The 22,289-nt window shown below is 49.1% G+C and overlaps 1 long non-coding RNA gene across 1 annotated transcript; it reads left to right on the plus strand.

Moving 5' to 3' along the window:
- The first annotated feature begins 379 nt into the window (after window positions 1-379).
- LOC116567644 lies at window positions 380-21,811 on the plus strand. The gene is made up of 3 exons (XR_004276284.1): window positions 380-653; window positions 18,027-18,252; window positions 21,653-21,811. It is a non-coding gene; the product is annotated as an uncharacterized LOC116567644 (long non-coding RNA).
- Window positions 21,812-22,289: the final 478 nt, after the last annotated feature.

Consider the following 22,289-nt stretch of genomic DNA (forward strand, 5'->3'; position numbering starts at 1 on the left):
CCTTTCCCCTGAATATTCTAAAGAGAGCAATTGAGGATTTTGCTGCAGCTCCAACTCCCTGAAGCTTTCTTTTCTGGATTTTTTTCCCCTTCTCCTTCCCCCTGAGAATTGAAGGTAATGTCCTTTAATTCCCCACCCCAGTCTGAGGCTGCGGGGTGCCCACAGGCCAGGACCTGGTTCCCTCAGTGTCCCTCTCAACTGCTCACAGTGGAGACCTCAGCCTCCAGTTGTCTCGTGAGGAAGCTGTCGGTCCCAGAACAAGGTCTCAGCTCCTGTTATTTGAGAGAACATTCCAAGACTCATTGTGAGCTCATCCCCCAAAGATACGACCTCTGAGTTTCCGTGGAAGCCGGTGCAGTTAAGCCATGTGCAAATAAGAACACACCTCAGCTAAGAATGAGGCCTGCTGATTCCAGCAGCTTCCCTGTGCTCTCTGTCTGTGTGAGGGGGCATTCGCAGGGGCCGCGGGGACCCCACTGAGTACCTTCGTTCACCCACGGTTAAGAGAGCACCCCATCTGTGAGGAGCCACGCGTAAACCCAAAAGACCTACTCCTAAGGGGAGAAACTTCTCCCCAGCGCAAGGCTTCCTGAGCGGTCCTCACAGCATCTCGGGAGCATGTCCTGGCCTCGTCCCTGAAGAGGAAGGGGTTGGTAAGGAGGCGGTGTCAGGGCCGGGAAGCTGAGTGTGCAGGACTGTGGGGGCTGGGCTGGGCTGGAGGCACCTGCCGAGGGGAGACCTCAGACCATGTACAGACCTTTTATCCTTTTCTCTTGGTGCGGGGGGGGGAGCACCCTTCTTGGTGCAAGAAAACTTGAAAGCAATTTTCTTCTCATGCTCCAAGCACCTGGCTTCTGCAGCCCTGCGGACCCTCACGCCCGTTTCTAAGCCCGCTCTCCCTAAATCCCAGTTCTCAGCCGGGCTCCTGACACTCAGGAGGCCACATGCAGTGGCAGGTTTCCCGCCAGGCCTCTTCCACACCTGCCCTTCCCCACGGCCCTCTCCCAACCCTGGGGTGTAGACGGTCATAGGGAGCGCTCTATCAGTGTCCCCTTGATCCCAACCCTACTGGATGTGTGTTCAGAGGAGTCAGGTGACCTCTTAGTACCTTGGTGGCCTCACTGGCCAGCTGGGGAAAACGATGTGACCCTTGGCTTAGGTGGGCATTCAAGGAGCGACAATGGATTACCAATGCCAGAAGCCGTCACCAAGTCTCCGTTCCCGCAGACCTCTCCTCTGAGTCCCCTCGGTCCCTGTGCCAGCTCTGTCATCACGGCTCCTGGTCTCTGTATGACCAGGACGGTTGCCAGATCAAATACAGGGCATCTTGTTAAATCTGAATTTCAAGGAGACAACCAATAATTTTTGGTGTATGTCCCAGGCAGTATTTTTACTTGCTAAATCTGGCCACCCTCACGTAATGTTTCTTGGGCTGGGCACCAAACTAGATTCGTTTGTACTCCCAGCCTGGCACAGAGCCTGGCACGGGAGTGAGGAGCCAGAAGATCTCGGTTCTCAGCAGGGGCGGTACTGCCCCCTAGGGGTTATTTTGCAGATCGGCGAAGGCGTTTTTGGTTGGCACCTTAGGGTGCAGGGAACAGGGGTTCCTGGCATCCAGGTGACAGCAGCCTGGGACCTGGCGGTGCAGAAGAGCAGCGCTGGACAGAAAACTGGCCGTTTGTCCCACGCACCATTCGTGTACATGAAAACCTACACGAGTGCTTGAGCCTGGAGACTACCTCCATATAAGGTGAATTTTGCGCCACACTTTCCAGGAATGCAAACGTCGGGTAAATCAAGGAAAGACTCTCTTTTGCTTTGTCCATAACCAAAAGCGCTTCACTGCCTCAGAAGTCCTCGCATCAGTGTTTTGAGAGCGTCTGTCACAGCTTGGACAGTCGGGCTCTGAAGTCTGCCCTTGGTGGAAGGACACCCTTTCTTCCCCTCCCCCACTCCTCAAGGCTCTGTGCTTCTCCCACTCTCCCTCCCCCCCACTCCCTCTTATTTCCCTTCCTCTCTCACTCTATTCCTTTCTTCCCCTTCCTGGGGGAAACCCCTATGTGCACGCGGATGTCTAAGAGGACTCATTTAGTATATTATTATGAGACTGGCGTGTGACACCAGCCCCCGATGCTATTCACAGTCAGGAGACCCAACAGTGGAGGCTCATCAGCTCAACTCAGTCTGTCCTCCTCCGGGAGGAGAGCCCTGCCAGCCCTGCAGCCCCCTCTTTGCCTAAGGAGCCACCTCCTCCTGACCCGGGCAGGGGGTCAAACCCTCAGAGGCCCCACTGCACCCCAGTTGGCTGTGGACTGAACCATTCCCCTGAGACTGACACCCAGGTTACTGGCCGGATGAGGAGGAGCTGTTTGAGGATGGTCCGGGACTGACCTGGCCTGAAGCTCTGGCACTAAGAGCCCCATCTTCTGAGGACCCCCAGGTAGCTGGGGTTAAAGGCCACACATCTGTAGAGTTTCTGCCGGAGACAAAAGAGCTCTGAAGGTTCTCTGATCCCAGGCATCCCTGAGATAGCCCCACTTCCCTTCTCCCTCTAACTCCCACCTGCATCCCCGGAACGCCCGTCTCCTACCTGCTCTAACTGAAGTTCGCACCACAAGCCAGGGCTGGAGCTTCCTCCAAGCAGTCCTGCTGGGGAGTCTCCAAAAAGAGAAATCACCTGCCATATTTCTCATTCTCTGTGTTCCTCCGGTAATCTCACAGCCCGGGAAAATGCCTCCTACCTTTCCTTTACAGTCGATTCCCCCTTTTTATTGCCTACAACAGGGATCAGCAAATTTTCTTCTGTCAAGAGCCAGATGGTAAGTATTTGGGGCATTGCGTGCCATACAGGGGTCTCTGCCACAGCTGATTCATCCATAAGTAAAGGGGTGCGGCTCTGTTCCAATAAAACTTTATTGATAGAAACATGCAGTGGGCCAGATTTGGCCCACAAGTCATAGTTTGCCGACCCCTGGCCAATGAGTTTAAAAAGGTCAGAAGCTTTCCTGTTGGAGTCGTGGAACAAAGCAAGGTGGACCCCCTTTCCACTTTTACGATAGGGTCTCTTGGGCTCTTCCTACCTTCTACACCCCAAGAGAGGCGGTTGGCGCTTCAGCTGCTCCACTGGTCACCGGTCACCGTGGCCTCCATGTCTCGGCTGCTGGCGACACTGGCTGTTCCTCATTCCCTACAAGTTCTTTAGAACGTCCTGCTGCTCATTAAAAACCTAGAACCTCCCAAAGGAATGCACCCTCTCTGGTGTGTCGTTTATAAACTCTCAGGAACTGGCCTTGTTTGGAGAATGTTTTATTACTACCTCTTGCTGAGCGAGTGCCAAGCCCGTAAAGATGAAGAGAGGGGAGATTCTGCTCATTTTGCTTCATAGGAAAGAACAACCTCCAGTTTCTCGACTCAGGATCCCTTGTGCCTGCCTCCATTCTGGTGCTCCTTCGGTGGCCCAGATAGGACCAGCGCCAGTGGCCACACCGGTGATAGAAGGGTCTACAGCAGGGAGGGAAACTGGGCATCTGGGGATCTTGTTACAACAGAGGCAGTTTGAAATGCAAAGGATCCCTTGGGCTTTATTAATGTACTTTCTGGCTGTTAGACAAAACAGCAGTGTTTCGAAGCCAAAGAAACAGAGTCTCTTCCTAGATGACAGATTGCGTTTTTAAGAACGAGACCTTCGATCTCCCTTCAATCTCTTTGATGAACAAAGGTATGAAGTTCAGTGTTTTTCCCTCAGAGCAAAGATTCTCCAGAACAGGGTCTTTAAACTCCTTCGGGTGGCGGAGAGGGAGACTTTTCTGAGTGGAAGACTGTGTTCCACACTCACTAAACACACTGAGTTTCCTGAGTAGGTGATCTACCGCCTCGAAGGGAAATGATGGTTTCTGAGGGAATTCTGAAAAGACGCAGGAAAAGCGAGGGAGTAGGGAGCGGGTATGAGGGAGCCAGAGCATTCGCTCTGGGTTTTCCTCTGTTTTTTAGACGATTGACCCGCGAGAATGTAGAATCAAGACTAAGACATAGACACGCCTGGGTGGCTCAGCTGGTTAAGTCTCTGCTCAGCGGAGAACCTGTGTCTCCCTCTGCCTGCTCTTATGCTCTTGCTTTCTCTCCCTCTCAACTAATAAATAAACAAAGAAATACAATCTTAAAAAGAAAAGACTAAGAAATGATTTCAAAACAGAGTAAGTAAGCCAGCTTTCATTGTATCTCCAACCCAGCTGGTTATTTGGCCGCATACCTGGCTTCCCTCCCCTGCTCCGGCCAAGCGCACATAAGTCCTGTTAATACCCACAAGTGTCGCTGGGGCTCAGGTGGAGAGCAGCTCCCCCGGCCGATGACCTGGGTCCTAGCCCTAGTTTTAAGGCACGACCTGGACCCATCACCGTTCCTGGAAAGGGTAACATGGCATTTGCAAGAACATTTGAGTTTAGTGATATATTGTTTTTTTAACTGAGTTCAGTGACCTATCCAGAGGAGGACACAGTCGTCTCAGCAGGGACACGTGGGTGTCAAGGGGGCAGCTTGGCATCTCCGGGTTTCCTTGGTTTCCTCATCAGTTAAATGGGGAAAGATCACCGGCTTTACAGAATCGTGGATCTTCTTAGTATATTAAGGATCCTTAGTAAAGGGACTCATGCTCTGTAAAAAATAGCCAACACCAACAGCGATCCTGGAAAGGAAGACACCCCCCCGCCCCCGGAAGACGCAGGCCATTGTCACCACCAGCGTCTCCTGCCTCCTGAGTTCCTGGGCTCTCCTGTTCTTGTGGCCAAATGAGCTGCCTACTCTCTACCTCTCCTTGCCCCCAGGGACAAATGTCCTTCCCCTGTGACCCCTCCACCACCAGCAATCCACCTGCAGGATGCCAGGAGCACCTTGGTTGTTTCTCCCGGGGAACCACCCCATGTGCAAGCTCGGCTGCTGCTCAGAGGTACTCCTGGTCCAAGAGTTGGGCACGGGATGGGTCAGAGCTGGCCCCCCACAGTCTCTCTCCTGAAAATCCGAATTTTGGGTGGTGGGACCCCAAGATGGAAAATGGCCCCTTAAGCTTCTCCCTCCCCTTCCACCAGCCCCACTCTGAAACCTTTTCCCACCTAGAGGCAATTCTAGACCCTTCCTCCAAGAATGCCCCCCTCTTTGCGAGGGAGGCCCCTGCCCCTGTCTTCATGAAGCCTGCAGGTTGCCTCTTGAGGGGCTGGTTCTGACTCCCCAGGTGGGCAGATGCCCCCACTGCACTGTGAAACACTCACCAACGTGCACCACTTCTTAGTATGCCCATCTGTTCCAAACAACATTCCATGCTCTGGAAGGGCTGGGACTCTGTTTTAATTACGTTCATACCCCAGCCTCTGGGACATTGGCCTGTGGGCTATGAAAACTGTGCTTTGAAGGAGGTGGCCCCGTTGCTCACAGGAAGGCAAACACCAGCAAGATCCCACAGCCTGGCCAGTGTGGCCTCCCTCCCCAGGCAGGAAAGCCTCCCTGTGCGGTTGTGACAAAGACAGCCAGCCCCAGGGAACAGAGACTGATCTGTGTAAGGTCGCTGGTTCCAGCGGGAGCCCAACCCGCCCAGACTGCATCTGGAGAGCTGATGGGGTGAGTGCTGGGAAGCCAGCATCCTCCCTGGAAAGAAGCATCTCCTACGGGGAAGCTGGGCACCACCCATTCCTAAACACAGAGCCATAGGGTTAGGGAAACCACGATCCTGGGTGCCTGTTCCGTTAGACAAACCCTCCAGCCCATCCCACACACCGCATCCTACAGGGAGGGGCTATAAGAAAACCCAAAGAGCTGCTAGTTTGCACCAAGAGCCAGAGAAGCAACCCAGCCCGGTTCCTGCCACCATAGCACCTTGCAGAGCCCAGGGACCCAGAGGAGGCAGCTTCCAAACCTGCCCCTAGGACTTGAATCCTGGACGCGGGATCTGCCTTCTCCACTGTGTCCCAGACCTCAGAAGCCCCACTCTTGTCTCCCCAGAGCCAGGAGGGGCCCAGGGTCTGTGTGGGCTCCCAGGCCTGCCCACACCCCCATGCCCAGGGGCCTGCAGAACCCAGGCCAATCTCCAGATGACTCTGGCAGAAACTCAACCACAGCCAAGTGGTGCTTAGGAAACAGAGGGGCTTTTGACCTAATTATTCCCAATTGGTTGTCTCCATCGATCACACTCTCTTGATAATTGCCCAGCTCCCCACTTCCAGATGGGGGTGCAGTTCTCGCATGGGATAAATGGGGTGTGACGCTGAGAAACGTGCAGCCCCTTGCTTTGCACACACTGGGCCCTTTGTGGAGGAGTGTTTTGTTTACTGCCATTAAAATGGAAGGAACACAACCAGGGAGTGTGTGGGGGCCGCGGAGGGGCAGGGGCTGGCTCCTCAGGGAGACACTGGGCTGGTGTAAGCTGATCTTGGGCCTGGCGGCCGGTGGGAGCCCTGCCATCCGGCCCAGACCCCACTCACTCGGTCACTTGGTGTTTGCAAGCCCTGATCTGTGCGGGTCCCCGGTCATGGTTCCCTCCCTGACTTCATATAGGACCTCAGCCTCCTTGGCCTGGCACTCAAGGCTCCCCAGCAGCGACCCTGCTGTCCCCTCACTCCCTCTCCCGCCAGTGCCCCCTATGAAGGACCTGCTCTGCTCAAGCTCAGTCACGGTACCCGGAAAGGACACTGAGAAAAAATGTGTCCCGCCTGACCCTACTTTCCCTGCTGGCTTCTGCTCATGCTCTTTCCAGCTCTGTGCAGCTTGTGGGGCTCAGTTCAGCACTCACCTCCTCTGGGGATGCTCGCCCAGCCCCCTCCAGCTTTGCAGAAGCCTCCCCTGCAAGCTCCCAGCGCCGGTCCCTTTAGCCCCTTGTGGGTCTGCAGGTCCTGCTTTTCCCTCCTCTCTGCATCCGGGCTCCCCAGCTGGCCTGTGAACTCTCGGGGGTTCCCCAGGTTGGTCTAGGTCCCTGCACTAGAGCGACATCAGTGTCACTCAGGGCTCAACACCCACACCTGTTGGTTACTAGAATAATGGGGCAACTGATGCTTTCCAATGGCATTGACCTCACTGGAATCCACTCCCTTTGAAGAGCAGGGCCAGACCTGCTGTCTTCTCTAACCTGCAGGGACCCACGTGGCTCTGAGACCTCTGAGACTAACGAGAGGCTTCAGCAAATGGGAGCCTCTCCTCCACCGGTGTCTGCTTCCCCTGCGCCAACAATTGCACAGACAGTAATCGGCAATCAGGAGTACGCTAAGTGGGCAGGGACTCAGGACGTTTCCACCAAACACAAAGGACTTACAAACTGACCTCTCCTTTTTCCCACCTTCCTCCCATGGTCACTCTAAATTGAACTGATTGGACCTCGGGGCCATGACGGTCGCTAATGTCAACGTCACCCAAATGCACAACTCCATCCCTAGAATGAGTTGGTGGCTTTGATGACCCTCGTAACTTCTGTCTTATAAATTCTCTGTTCCCCTAAATTGGAGTATCTCAACCAGGGCTGATTTAGCAAGCTCCTGCCTCTGCCAAGGGGAATCTGGAAACACCTGATCGTCACAACTGGGGAGAGGAGTGTTGGTGGCACTTAGGGGACAGAAGCCAGGGCTGCTGGTAAACATCCTACACTGGATAGGATTACCCCCACTGAGGGGTCAGTGGTGCCGAGACTGACCACCCCACTTGGGTTCTGTACCAGATTTAGGAACGTATCACAAATTGCATCTTCTAGATGATCAGTGTGATTTCAACTGCGAGTTGACGTCTGCTGCTTGTCTTTGCCAAGGGAAGTCATCAGCACCCTCCCAGGGGAACGAGGAATGAAGAGCCAGAGGAGGCTTCTAACTTGGAGACCAGGCAAAGGGCGCACGACATCCCCCGCAGGCAGACGCATGCGAAGGGAAGGGCTAGCAATCCCTGCGCTTCTGCCCACCCCCCTCGGAATTCAGAGCTCTCAGTCAGGCCGCTCACAGGAAGGCTCCGAGGAAAGGGTGATGAGAGACATGGAAAGAGAGCGCTTTTGTTTCTAAACTTACGGGGAAGGGCAGAGGATTTTGCAACAGAGCCAAATCACACACACCACTGCTGGGCCCTGAAAAATGTGTGCATCAACAAGACAAAATAATGCACGTGACTCAGCTTTTCATGGGCGCTGCACACGGCTTACCAAATGAAATGTGAAGGCTTATTTGCTCAGTGGAAATTCTCCAATAATGGCTCTGCCTGTCGCAGCAGGTAAAACGTGCAGTTTCATTGTACGGGAGTTTTTCAACACAGGATTTCTCTGTTTGACAATATTTGAACAGATGGGGTGTGTGGCGGGCACTTAGGACAACAAGATGCCTGAGCCATTTCCAGCCTGAGCCCCGGATCCAAATGTCTCCCACTGTTGGCCGACGCATTCACAGAACTTGGAGCACCCAAAGATCTTGCCTTCTGTATTACTTATATTCGACTGGTCTTAATTTTGCCAGCATTTCCCCCCTACAGTTCCTTGATTGTATGAGTTGGGATTGCTTTCAGCCGCAAGTGATGGCAAACCCACCGAAGACGGGCTTACGAAATCCAGACGGTCAATTACGGCAACAACAAGAAATGGGAAGTTGAGAATTCCCAGGGTTGCTCTCATGTGACGCAGTGAGATTGTGGAGGACTCTGAGTCTGCTCAGGTATTTCCAACAAGTTAGATTTTCATCCTTAAATCTGTCGCCTCATGGGTGTAAGATGCCTCGGCAGCTGCAGATACAAGATCTCCAATAAGAAAGAAAAGGTGGTCAGCATCTAAAGTGACCAACCAGCCCCCCTTTGTGCAGGACTGGAGGGGGGCCTTCCCCGGAAAGTCCCAGGCAGACTCGGGCAGGCTGGTCACCCTCTGGCCCCCTGTTATTAGGGAAGGACATCTCCTTCAGGAGCCCCAGCAATTTCCCCTGTGTCCCCCTAGGACACACCCTCACCACCGGGCAGCAGAACAGAAAGATGCCTGGGATCCCATGTCATGATTCACCCTCTAGGGCAGGGAGGAATGCCTCCCCCATGCTTGCCCAACACTTGAATGGATTTGAGGTTCTATTACCCGGAAAGAAAAGTGAAGACCGAACATCTTCTAGAGTGCTCATGAAAAAATGTAATTCTCCAATGAACCAATTGAGCAAAGTCTTAAAGACTGTTCATTCATTCATTTATTCATTCATTGAATAAATGTGTATTGAGCCCTACTGGCCTGTGTACTGGGAATATAGCCTCTGTTTTCTCGAAGCTTCCAGCCACATGAGGAATTATCTGCACCGAACATGTAAGGTCAAGTGTGATGAGTAGTTGCAAGAGTGAGTAGCTGCAAGAATCAGAGTTCTAGGGCCCATGGAACCGGGAAGCGAACTAGTCAGGGGGGTCTTCCTGGAGGAGGTGACTGTGAAGTGGGGACCTCCAGGGTAGGAAGAATTTGCTAGAAGATGGCAAGGGGAGAGAGGCAGGAGAGGAAGAATAAAGGGAAGGGCCACACAGGAAAGGGCCATTTCCCTGCTCCGAGTGGGTGGGAGGGAGGTCGAAGTGGGTGGTTTATGTTGGGGGTGTCTAGAGGGCACAGGGGGAGGTGCGAAGGGCACTAGCGAGGGACTAGGTTGGGTACCCACTTTCTAGGGCCCTGCTGTGTTCTTCTCCATCCCCAGTCTGAAGGGTTTCATGGCTTCCTTTCACTTTGCCTTGCAGCCTGAAGCAGAGCAGGCTTCGCTCCCCACAGGGCTTCCTGAGGGGCTGAGCTCTTGCGCTGCTTGCACTCCGCTTCTCGGAGGAGAGCGTTCCGCAGCAGATGGCTCCCTCCCGCTCCTCCTCTGGAGGTCCTGTCTCGGTGACACCTTCACCCAGTGCTTCTCAGACTTCAATGCACATAAATCCCCTGGGGCTTGGGCACTACTCAGTAGCTCCCGGGGATATCGATGCTGCGGGTCTAGAGGCTGCACTTGGGTAACAAAGGGCTTGGTCTGATTCTGGAAGCTTCTTGCTGCTCACATCCTGCCCAGCTCTGACCCTAACAGCCATCTCCAGCTCCTCTGCTCTCCTACCTTTTCTCTCTTTCCTCCTGTGTCTTCAATTGCTTTAAAATTTAGGATGGGACTCTCCTCGAACCCCAACCGCCATAAAAAAATCCCCATATATTAAAGTACTCATTCATTGGGGCGCCTGGGTGGCTCAGTGGGTTAAGCCTCTGCCTTCGGCTCAGGTCATGATCCCAGGGTCCTGGGATTGAGTCCCACATTGGGCTCTCTGCTCAGCAAGGAGCCTGCTTCTTCCTCTCTCTCTGCCTGCTTCTCTGCCAACTTGTGATCTCTGTCTGTCAAATAAATAAAAAAATATTTTTTTAAAAAAGTACTCATTCATTGAACTAATGAGTCCTTCCAATGGCCATTGAATGGTTGGAACTCTGGGCCACCTTCACGGGGCCACTACGGCTATGAGCAGTTCCATGGGCAATGACATCATCCATCTAATGATCAAATCCCTCCTACATTCTGGGTATTCTTCGAGGAGCTGGGGATAAAGCAAGAGACAGAAATATCTGCTCCCATGGAGCTGACATTTCACTGAAGGGACAGTCCATAAAGAGGAAGAATGGTATGTGTGAAGGAAAAAAATATAAGGATGGAAAACTGTAGGACACGTGTAGGACACCCAGGGAAGGCTCCGCAAACAGTGTAGACTTCATTGCAAACTTGTATGGAAGCGGGAGGCTTTGTTTCACGTTCACAGCACGAACCCCCTTTGTGGGCCTGTGGGCCTTGTCTCTCCCTGGCAGTCCTGGTCCCCAGGGCAGCACAGCTGGGCATGTTCCTGAGGAATGGTCCCACAGGCGGGGCAGCCACATGAGGTTTCCCTGGAACCCCAAGGAAGACAGTTGCCTCCGTTTTGTTGCAAAGGGTTATGGGCTTTCTGGTTACAGCAATGGAAGTGTTGTGGGTGTTGAGCCGGGGCGTGGGGGAGTCGCATATGTCTTGGAATCATTCCGGCTTCAGTGGGGAGACAATAGCCCCCTGGATTCGCGGACCACTTTATGCCCTTGACAAAACCACCTTCAATTCTTTACAAAACAGGATGGCTATAAAGAAATTACCCTTTTAAAAAGGGCTTTCACACCCACTCTGACTTGAGCTTCAAAACAACCTTGTAAGGGTACAAATCCCTCCACCCTGGTTTCCCAGATGTGTGACTTTGGTGCATTAACTTCTCTCTCCTTCAGTTTTCTCATCGGCGGGATGGGGACTATTGCACTGATTTCAGAGGACCGTTTTAACAGTTAACACAAACGCAGTTGGCATGGCAAACTTTCCAAATATGGAGGAATACGAAGAGATTCCTGGCACATAAGAAGTGCTCCGTGAATGCTGGCTTTTGCTGCTTCTGGTCATGTTATTTATCTGTTTGTTTATCACTTCTGTAATTACGCAGACCTTTGCACCTTTCAGTGACCACCTCCGCTCACCATTCTCAGCACCTAATTTTCTCTCCTTTGTCAAATGAGAACTACAGACATATTAAACTCCCCACCCTGACCCGACACTCTACTCTGGGCACAGTGGCTGACAGCAGGTCCCGAAACTGACTCCCCGTTCTCATCTGGGCTCTGGCACATGTAAGCAGGAAAGCGGAGAGAAAGCAGAAAGTCCCTTCTCTGTGCAAGCCAGGGACAGTGATAACACCTACGTCTGTGGTGAGAACTATGAATAAAGCCTCAGACCATTTTGTTGTCCGTAGTCAACACTCTAAAAATATAAGCTGGGGCACCCAGGTGGCTCAGTCGGTTGAGCATCTGACTCTTGATTTCAGCTCGGGAGATGATCTCAGGGTTGTGAGATCCAGCTCTGCGTTGGGCTCCTCGCTGGGCGTGGAGTCTGCTTGAGATTCTCTCTCCCCTTCGCCCTCTGCCCCTCCCTCAACCCCATGCTCTCTCTCTCTCTAAAAAAATAAAATAAGATATAAGCTACTATTATTTTTATTGTGCACTGCCCAGTGATTCAGAGCTTGATTTTTTTTTTTTGAATCCCCATCACCTATTTCCCCATCCCCCATCCCCTCTGCCCCGGTGACCATCAGTTTGTTCTCTGTTGTTTAGGGTCTCTTTCATGGTTTCTCTCTCTCTCTCTCTCTTTTTTTCCTTTGCTCCTTTGTCTCATTTCTTAAATTCCACATAAGAGTGAGATCATCTGGTATTTGTCTTTGTCTGAGTTAGTCCACTTAGCACGAGTCTATCTGACCTCCACTCACGTCATTGCAAATGGCAAGATTTCATTCTCTTTATGGTTGCTTAATATTCCATTTATATATATATATACATACATACATATATTTCATTTTTATATGTAAGGAATATAATTAATATATATTAATGGAAATATATGATGGAATATTAAGCAGCCACAAAAAGAATATGTGTGTGTGTGTGTGTGTGTGTGTGCATATACATATATATGTATATATAATATCTTCTTTATCCATTCATCTGTCAATGGACACTTGGGCTGTTTCCACAACTTTGTTGTTGTAAATGATGCTGCAATCAACATAGGGTCCATGTATGTTTGTGGTGATTTTAAAACAGGGCTATAATATTTTTCACTCCTTCCTTTGCAAGGGCAGAGTAAGAGGGAATGTAAGTCTGCATCTCCTCTGCTTGAGTCTGGGTGAGCTCTCTGACTCCCTTAACCACTGGGATACAGAAAAAGTGTGACTTCTGATATTGTGTCATGAAAGTTTGTGCCCTTCTTCCTTGTTCATGGGGGGACCCTTGCTCTCGGAGCCCTGAGCTAGGGCTGCGGAGATCAGCTACCCTGAGACAGCCAAGTGGGGGTGCTCTGGACCGCAGTCCAGCCCCCATCCCTGCATAGTGCCAGACATCATAGTCCCTCCAGATTAGCCCACTGGCTAGGTGAGTGCCACCAAGGACCTCCACCCAACAGTACCACATGCAACCGAAGAGTCGCCCAACCCGGCCCCATCTGAGTTTATGACTCACAGAATTGGTTGCTAAAATAAAATGATGGTCGTTTTAGGCTGCACAGTGTTGAGGTACTTTGTTACACAGCAATGGCTAACTGGTACACTACTAGTACCATTATTCTTATTAGTGGTATTTTTACTACCATTATCAGTATCAGTACTAAAAGACTGACAGGCAGGCACTAGAGCGCCTTCCTAAAAGAGCAGGAACTAAAAGGAGAAAGTTCTAAGGTTTTGAGCAGGGGACTTTTCAACACAACTGGTTTTCTGGGTTCGGCATCCTTCTGACCGTCCGGCATGACCTCTCTGCGAAGTCTTACACAAAACATTTCTGCCTGGTAAACGGCCTTTGGGAAGCGACAGGAATATCCCTATTAGCTGTTGCCTCAGGACTCACTCTCCAGGAGGATGAGTCATTTCTTAGGAGCTGGCCCCAAAGAAACCCATCACACATCACACTCTGTAGATGGTAAACCGCACTGTGCTGATAGTCCTCATTAAAAACACTGCAAAATGCAAGCCAAACGAGTTGCCAAACTAACAACAACTCCCCTCCCCACCCCCACACACACTTTTTGAATTAAAATAATATAAAATCTAAACTCCTGGTCTCCCCTGAATATAGCAGAGGAGCCTTGGCAAATCTGATCTCTGTAATGCAGCAGCCAAGGAAGAAGGGCTCTGATGACCTATTTTTCTATCTGTCAGAGTGAAGGAGACAAACACAAAGCTTTTAATCAGTATTTATGTAACACTCACCAAAAGCTGTACTTGTTGAAGTAAAATATAACCTTTCTCTCTTTAAACACCTTTTACTTGTTATTCAAATAGGAAGTTATTCTTGCAGAATTAGCTACATCTGTCAGCCCAGCATTCCTGAGTGCCACATATAAAGCTCTTACCATGTCCCACCTTCTCAATAACTTTCTCTTTAGCTTAGATTTTTATTTATTTTTGACAACTCCCTGGGGTTCCCTGACAGGAGAAATCTTTAGGACTGGGGTAATATGGTTTTTACATTCAGGGATACATTATTTTTTTTATTAGTGTTTTCAACTCAGCCGAAGACAGTGGGACAAATCCATGCCAAAGGCACTCCATTTTTTATTAATGGTTCCACAGACCAACATTTATTTTAAGCCTTACTGTTCCAACTTTCTTGTCTCCTCCGTCGGCTTAAAAGGTGCCGGGTGTGTTCTCAAATGTGTTTTTGTTGGATCAGCCTAGGGTGCAGCCCCTTGGCAGGAAAGCATGGGTTAAGGAGACGAAAATCCACTGGATGCTCTCTGCAGAAGTCCGTGCGGGACTCCTATTGTTTCCTTACGAGGGCCATAAATTGATCAGGATGAAACCGTCTCCTTTGCGCCATTGATCATGGTTTGTAATGAAACTGTCTCCTTTGCGCCATTGATCATGGTTTGTAATCCCTTATCAATGGATGGGTTGTCCAGCTTTAGGCAGTGGTTGAAGACACTCAGATTATTTCCTTCTGCATTCTGTCCCGCGTCTAACCCTGTTTTTGAGCTCTCCCATCTATGGAGGGCCCTACCTTGTCACGCTAACTCTGTCATTGGGGCAACACAGAATTAGCTGGGTAGTTTCGCGACTTCCCTAGATCCGGGCAGGTCAGAAATTTTCCTACTTGCCTGAAAGGACGTTGCACAGAGGAAGCTTGGTCCCGGGGGGAGGAGGGTGCTGTGTTCGCAAAAGAATGGGTTTGACTAATCTGACCTCAGAAACTCTTGTGGATGCACAACCACACGGTTCTACCGGGGCTCTGGTTGGGGTCCGTCTGGTTTCAGTGGAAGCCAGGGAGGTAGAAACTGAGCTCTGTGACGGATTGGCGAGGTTTCAGGCCTGCTTTTTCCTTTTTAAAACATTTGCCAACCCTCTTTGCCTGCCACATGGACACAACCATTGCTAGGTTTTCTTGAACACCTATGTGGCCCAGGCTCTAACTAGCAGGCTTACTGTGATATTTTCCAGATTTAACTTAAAATGTACATTATTTATTGTACCCTGCCTTGATCCAGAAAGGGCTTAAGGCAGCTGACTGAAATATATAATCATGAAAAGCCAATTCAACTTATTTGGTTGAAGACATTCTGCTGTAAGTGGAAAAAAAATGTTTGAAATCCTCCTTTTCATTATAAGGTGATTACCTGATTTTACAACAAACAGACGTTTCTCGTAAGTGAATATAGTTAAGTATCTGTCCAAAAATTTCCTTTGACCTTGTAACTTACAGCTAATATATATAGTGTTTTCATTCCTTCCTAACCAGGAAATTTGATGTCATCATATAAATTATGCACAAGAATCGTCTTGTATGGGCCAAGCTGGACAGTCAGGAGAGGGGGGTCAACTCTGACGGAACGCACTAGCCTACAGCATGCAGGGTCCTCCGTTCCCATCCCTACAAGGATTATTTTATTTTATTTTTAGTTTATTTTATTATTCATTTATTGTTATTTTATTTTGTTTCCTCCATCATTGAGACACATCGCTTTCTCATTTTTTCCTTCCATTGGCCCTTTGAAATCCCACTTTTCTGTGATTTATTAAAATATTCAAATATCACTCTCTTGTTTCAAGTCTATAAGTGAACTTTTTGGCTGTACCTCTAGAGCAGAACGGAATTTTCATATTCTCTGGCCAGCTCAGGCTTTGGTAGGAATCGGTGGCAGTCGATGGCCATGAGGTCGTTCCTCTCGACTGGTCATTGCTGTTTCCTGATGTGTCTGCCATGTCCCTTCCTATGACCCCTCCCAGATAGCCCTCATGGATGGGCAGGAAGATTCTGGAGGAAGAAGGAGGGGGAAATGCTCCCACCTCCTTTCTTGTGTGCAGGTACATGCGGGGGAGGGATCCAAAGTCATTTGGATTGTATGTTCCCATTTAGCGGTCACGTGTGGGACAGTATATACTGCTCACCAGTGTGTGTGTGTGTGTGTGTGTGTGTGTGTGTGTGTGTGTGTGTGAAATCTGAGGTTAGGGGCTTTTACTTTTCTTTTTTGTGTATGTCTTATTTTTTTTTAAAAGTGTGACAACAACAAATTACACAACAAAGTGGAGAAAGAGAATGAAATCATGGAGGGGAACTTCTTTTAAAAAAAAGTCACTCTCCATGTTTTGAGCTTTGTGGGAGAGGGTGTTGTGCTAAGTGACCTTCATACACAGGATCTCCCTGTTGGGAGGACACCATCACCCCCATTTTAGAGATGAAGGAGCCAAGACTTAGGGAAGACAGGATGTTCTGAGGATATGTCTGGGATTGTTTTAGTCGGGTAAGCAAACACAGAAGTAGTTCTGGAGAGGACTCTGTACTCACGGTTCCCTAGAAATGGGAGGCGCAGATGCCATGCAGGCTGTGGGGAAGCCCCAGGGTCCGTCGGGAGGCAGAGGACAGGGAAGGGGAAAGCCTGGTCCACAACCCTTACTGGGGTTTTGTGGGAAGAGAAGGCAAGGTAGAGTAAAGCAAGTTTCAGATTTGCTAGTTTGAATAGTTATGGCAGTTTCTGGGCTATGGAACTGTCCCTCGATGTCAGGTACCTGGCCCTGGGGTGACAAAGGACCATGGTGGGGGGAGTGGCGTGACATCTGAGAGTCAAACATAGGATATGAATGAGGCACCGGCTCTGGATTGGTTCATTTCTGATCAAAGGCATGCTTGTAGGGCAGTCGTCCCTGACTCCAGGAATTAGCCAGCCCTGGAAGGGGCGTTTTCTCCAGGCTCAAGGCCCCACATGCCGGAGCATCAAGAATACACACAATAAGAAAACACAGTCACTCGGGTGTATGCAGGTAGTAAGGGGCAGAGCCAGGGTTCAGACCAGGCTGCCTGCCCCCGGTCCTTCATGGGATTCAACCCTGTGAACTGTCTCCTTCCCCCACTACCCACAGCTAGCTAACGGGGGCACAGGAGATGATTAAGGATGTGTCCTCCTCTTGGGAGCTTATTCTTGTCAGTGAAAGACAGACAGAAGGCTGAGACTCAAGATTAGGATAAACTCCACTGGTCATTATCAAACTTGGCCCAACAGTATTGTCAATGTCTCAGGGACATTTACGTTTTCAAGGAAGCTTATGATTCATCTTTTCTTTTTTTAAAATAAACTTTTATGGAAGTATAATTAACATCATATTAGCTTCTGATGTACAACATGATGACTTTCAGTATGTGTATATAACGTTAAATGATCATTGCGAGTCTAGCCAACATCCATCCCCATACACAACCACAAAATTTTTTTTCTTGCAATGAGAACTTTTTAGATTTATTCTCTAAGCAACTTACAAATGTGTTATACAGTATTATTAGCTAGGGTCATTATGGAGTCCTTTATTATATCCTATGACGTCTTTATTTTATAACTGGAAGCTGGTGTCTTTTGGCCGTCTCCACTCATTTCCCCCACCTGCTGCCCCACACCGCTGACAACCACCAATCTTGTTCTCTGCATCTATGAGCTTGGTTGGGGTTTTTGTTTTGTTCTGTTTGTTTGTTTGTTTTTTTTTTTTTTAGATCTCATATATAAGCAAGACCATAAAATATTTGTCTTTCTCTGACTTCTTTCACTCAGCATAATGCCCTCAAGTTCCATCCACGTTGTTGCAAATGGGAAGATTATCTTCCTTTCTTATGACTGAACAATACGGCATTGTTATATATATATATATATATATATATATATATATATATATATATATATATGTATGTATATATACATATATATATGCATACCACATCGTGTGTGTGTGTTTGTGCGCATAACATCATCTTTATCCATCCATCCATCAGTGGACACTAAGGTTGCTTCCATACCTTGGCTATTGTAAATAAGGCTGCAGTCAACATGCGGGTCCCCATCATTTTGAGTTAGTGTTTTCATTTTCCTTGGAAGAATACCCAGAAGTCAAATTGTTGGATTATAGGGTAGTTCTATTTTTGACTTTTTAAAGGAAACTCCATACTGTTTTCCACAGCGGCTGCATGATTCATTTTTTCTGCAAATGAACAACTCACTTCTCTTGCTTTCCTTCTTCAGACCCACCTTGCTGGGGCTGGAGAGAATCAAGTGTGTAAGAACAAATTTATTTAGGCACATTGATGTGCACGCCTGTGAGATTGCAGAGGCTGTCAGAGCTCGAGGTCCCAAGAGGCAGGAAGAAGTGCTGTCCTCCGTGTCCCCTGTGCCATCATCCACGTGCAGACTTACCACCCCCATGACCGACACTGGATGCGTGGAGATGTGTGCAGCAAGCCAGAAGCAGGTGAGCGGTGTACCGAGAGAAACGAACAAAGTTGGTAGATCTGGATCAGCCCAGCCCAGCAGAAACATAATTTATGTTTTCCAGTAGCCGCATTAAAAGATAAAAAGAAACAGCTGAAGTTAAGTTTAGTAACCTATTTTCTATAATCCTGTTTATCCAAAATATTATCATTTCAGCATGTAATCATTATAAAAATTATTTACAAGAATTATCATTTTTCTTACTAAGTCCCTGAAATCAGTGTGTATTTTATACTTTGCAGTGTATCTCAATTGGCACTGGCCACATTTTAAGGGCTTGGATCTCATATTTCATGTGGCTGATGCCAACCACAGACAGACCAGTAAAACCCAGGCCATTTGTTCTCTCCGTTTCCATGGGCAGCGAAGGGAAGGACTATCGTCCATCTGGACACAAAGAACTTATGGAAGACAGTGGGCTGACAGGAGCATTGGTACAGAAATGAGACCGGAAAGCAACATTTTTGAAAGAGGGAGAAAGCACAGGCAGGAGAAGCACAGAAAAGGAAGGAAATCTACAAGCAGTCCGTTCCCTGCGTTTGTTGGCTTGGGTAAGCTCAGTGCCGAGCTCCTGGCAGCTCACCCCGTGGAGTTCCTCCTCTCCTTGCTTCTGAGGAAGTCAAGCATGGCACAGGGACAGCTCACAGCTAGGAACCCATGATTACAGGAGTCAAACCCACTCTCGCGTGACTGCAGTGCTGCCCCTCAAGTTCCAGCAACGTGACGCGGACATCAATTATGTTTGGGCCAAGGTGAAAGATCCTCTACTGGCAAGATTAATGAATGAGTTACCATGAATCCAAATGTCATTTGTTCTTCAGTGTTCACCCCAATATCAAATAGAAAAATTAGGCAGGATGACCTCCTCAACATCACAAGAGGCCAGGAAGCCAAGGCATCACTCACAGGCAACCCCATAGGCATCTCATTGGATAAAAGGCACATTTTCTTCCCCCCAGAATGGAAATATCTGTATTTTTTTGTTTTAGGGAGGCACGTGTTTCATTATAAAATGTCCACAAACATACAAAGAAGAGTCCCTATAATTCCTCTCCCCACTTTGTAAGAATCACTGTAGATGTTTGTGCATGATTAGAATAAAAAGAACCCACGCGCAGGGCGCCTGGGTGGCTCAGTCGTTAAGCGTCTCCCTTCGCCTCAGGTCAGGGTCCCAGGGTCCTGGGATTGAGCCCCACATCGGGCTCACTGCTCAGCCTGAAGCCTGCTTCTCCCTCTTTCTCTACCTGCCACTCCCCCTGCTTGTGCATGCACGCTCTATCAAATAAATAAATAAAATCTTAAAAAAAAAAAAAGAATCCATGTAATACGTACCATTGTGTATCTGCCTTTTCCATGGTGCACCACTTTTCAGATCTTTGTTTCCACGGCAACACCCTTCCCACGTGGTTTATCCTTTTTGGGGGCTGTAGAATGTTCCATCAGTGAATGGATCCCAGTTTAACAATTCCCCTTTGACGGGAAGGCAGGTTGCGTCCAGTGTGTGAGGTAGAAACCACCCTGCAGGGAGCATTTCCTGAAGTTCACACATCTCCATGTGTCTCCAGGTGTTTCATCAGGACAAACAGATGTGGCAGGTTTTATGATGCTGCTGTCTCCATGCATGTTATGCTGGGCAGGACCCCCTGGGGGTAAAAACCCCACATGCCAGTAATGATACAACTGCATTCTTGGCTATGTCTGTGCCCACTATTGCAGGAACCCCCCAAGCCTCGTTGATGCACCCCCCTAAACTCTACACCTGGGGAGTGTGACACAGGCCTCCAAGCCACCCTGTGGTCTTCTTCCACTTTCTTCTTACCTTCCCTGTGCCCATCTTACAAGATGTCAACAGCCCAGTACCCTGTGCTGAGGACCCAGCTCCCGTGTCTGGAACCGCAATGCTCTAAGCTGACAGAGGAAGGGCAAAGTCGTTCCCCAGATCTGTCCCATAGTGTCCAAGCTCAGCATTGCCCTGGCTCTTGCTGCCTGTGTCCCTGTACCCGTACACAAGCAGTCCTGGAAGGTTCCAGAACCCTCGCTCCAGAATCCTCACTTATTATTATTCTAGGCTGGGCTGGAAGGTCTGCTGGCCCTTATCTTTGGATGGGTTCTTTCCTAAGGGACTTCTTAGGCCCCAGACCACTAGACTCCTGCCTCAGGTACCCGCAGGCTTTGGAATTGCCCAAACCCATCAAAATCCTACAGTGAGTGGGCTTAGATTCTTGCTTTGTCTCCACCCCAGGCTGTGGACCCTCAGTCTCTAGGGAGGTGACAGGGCCTCTTGGAGATTTTGTGGGAGGGCTATCATGGGCATCTCCATGTGCAGGAGACTGAGGAGGTTGGGGAGACTGGAGGGGACAACTCACAGGTAGAGTTCACATGCATTTAAGAACGTTGGAGTATCTGAGCTGGAGGAGACTGGCGTGGGTATATCAGTCAGTGTTGCTGCAGTAACAACCAGCCCTGAATTCTCAGAGACTACAGCAGCAAAGACATTGTTCTTACTATGTTATGGGGTCCGCTATGCTGTAGTGGCCTTGCTCCGCCCATCTTCTCAGTCCAGGACGTGGCTCAGGGAGCAGACCCGTCCTGGCTCTCAAGGCAGGGGAAAAGAGCAGGAGAGCTGGTGGAAGCTCCCAGTGTTTCCTAGACAGAGCTCGTCCTCACACATGGCTCAAGCCCATGTGCTCATGTTCCATTGGCCAAAGCATAACCCAAGGGTAAGCCCAAAGCAATGGGGCAGGGGTGTATAATACTATCACAGAGGAGGGGAGAGTGAGTAATTGTGAATACCAAACTCTTAACTACCATACAGAGCACATCCCTAACTCTGTGATACGCCTGGAGGAACTGAGGCACAATGAGGGAAGGTAGCTTGACCAAGTCCACAGACCAGAACTAGGATGAGCCCTGGATCTCCTGGCAACCAGCCCAGTGCTCTTAATCCTACTCCAGAGCTTTCCAACATGTGCTCCAAGAGATATTATCAAGGGTTCATGTCATAAGACATCTTAGAGCCTCAGATAATGCCATCAAGATTTATGGCTGTGCATATCAGGCTGTGCCTTCAGCCTTTCCCAACTTTTTTGACCACAAAACCCACAGAACCAGCGGACGAGCAGCCCGTGGCCCTCCTGGGAACACACTTGGGGAAACACAGCAGCACCCCACCAGCCAACCATGCTTATTCTAACTCACCATCGGGAACATGAAACTTGAAGTTTTATGTTGCTGTAAGGAATGCTTTAAAATAACATAACCTTTGTATGAATTCTTCACAGATTAGAAGTTGACACAGTTTTCCTTTTCAGAAAGTGCACATGACTTTGTGAGGCCATCATTAATTTTGATTATTTTTTCCACTTTCATTTCTTTTCCAGTCGCAGCTGAAAATGCAGTAACTAAATGAAACAGGTATTCATGAAGTCCTGGGTGAACGAATCACGGCTATCTGGAAAATGTGCTTGCCGCTGCTACAAGCCTTCCTTCCTTTTTTCTTTGACAAAGACAACAAATGTTACATATCATTTCTCAACCATAAAAATATGTTTTAACACAACAAAAACCTGTACTTTGGTGTGATCATGGCCACACATCCAGATGTTCTCAAGACATCTCAAAGGGTCATGTGTGGCCTCTGCTTGGGGCCATGGAACCATCCGGAAAAGGCTACAAAGATTAGATCATCTCAGATCATTAGGGTATTTTTTTCCACGAAGATTCTTTTGATCTGTAACATTTGTGAAATTAAAATAAACTTTATACAGTGTTGGGTTTCCCCAAACCCTTCAAAAAGTAAAATCCTATTCAAATGGCTCAAAAATCAAACTGTGGAATACACTCCAGTCACTCTTTAAAAGAACTTTCTGACATGCAGGGATCATAAGCAGAGTAGGAGGGCCGGTACCTTTCTCCGGGCCTCTCAGGCAGGAAACCCCACAGATCACAAGCTCTTGGGTTGGAACAGTTTACCTGGACCCTAAGTCCTCTTGAATGTGTCCCTCTAGGTCACCACAC

Source organism: Mustela erminea, chromosome 1 (assembly GCF_009829155.1).
Source record: "Mustela erminea isolate mMusErm1 chromosome 1, mMusErm1.Pri, whole genome shotgun sequence".
In the NCBI taxonomy this organism is placed as follows: domain Eukaryota; kingdom Metazoa; phylum Chordata; class Mammalia; order Carnivora; family Mustelidae; genus Mustela; species Mustela erminea.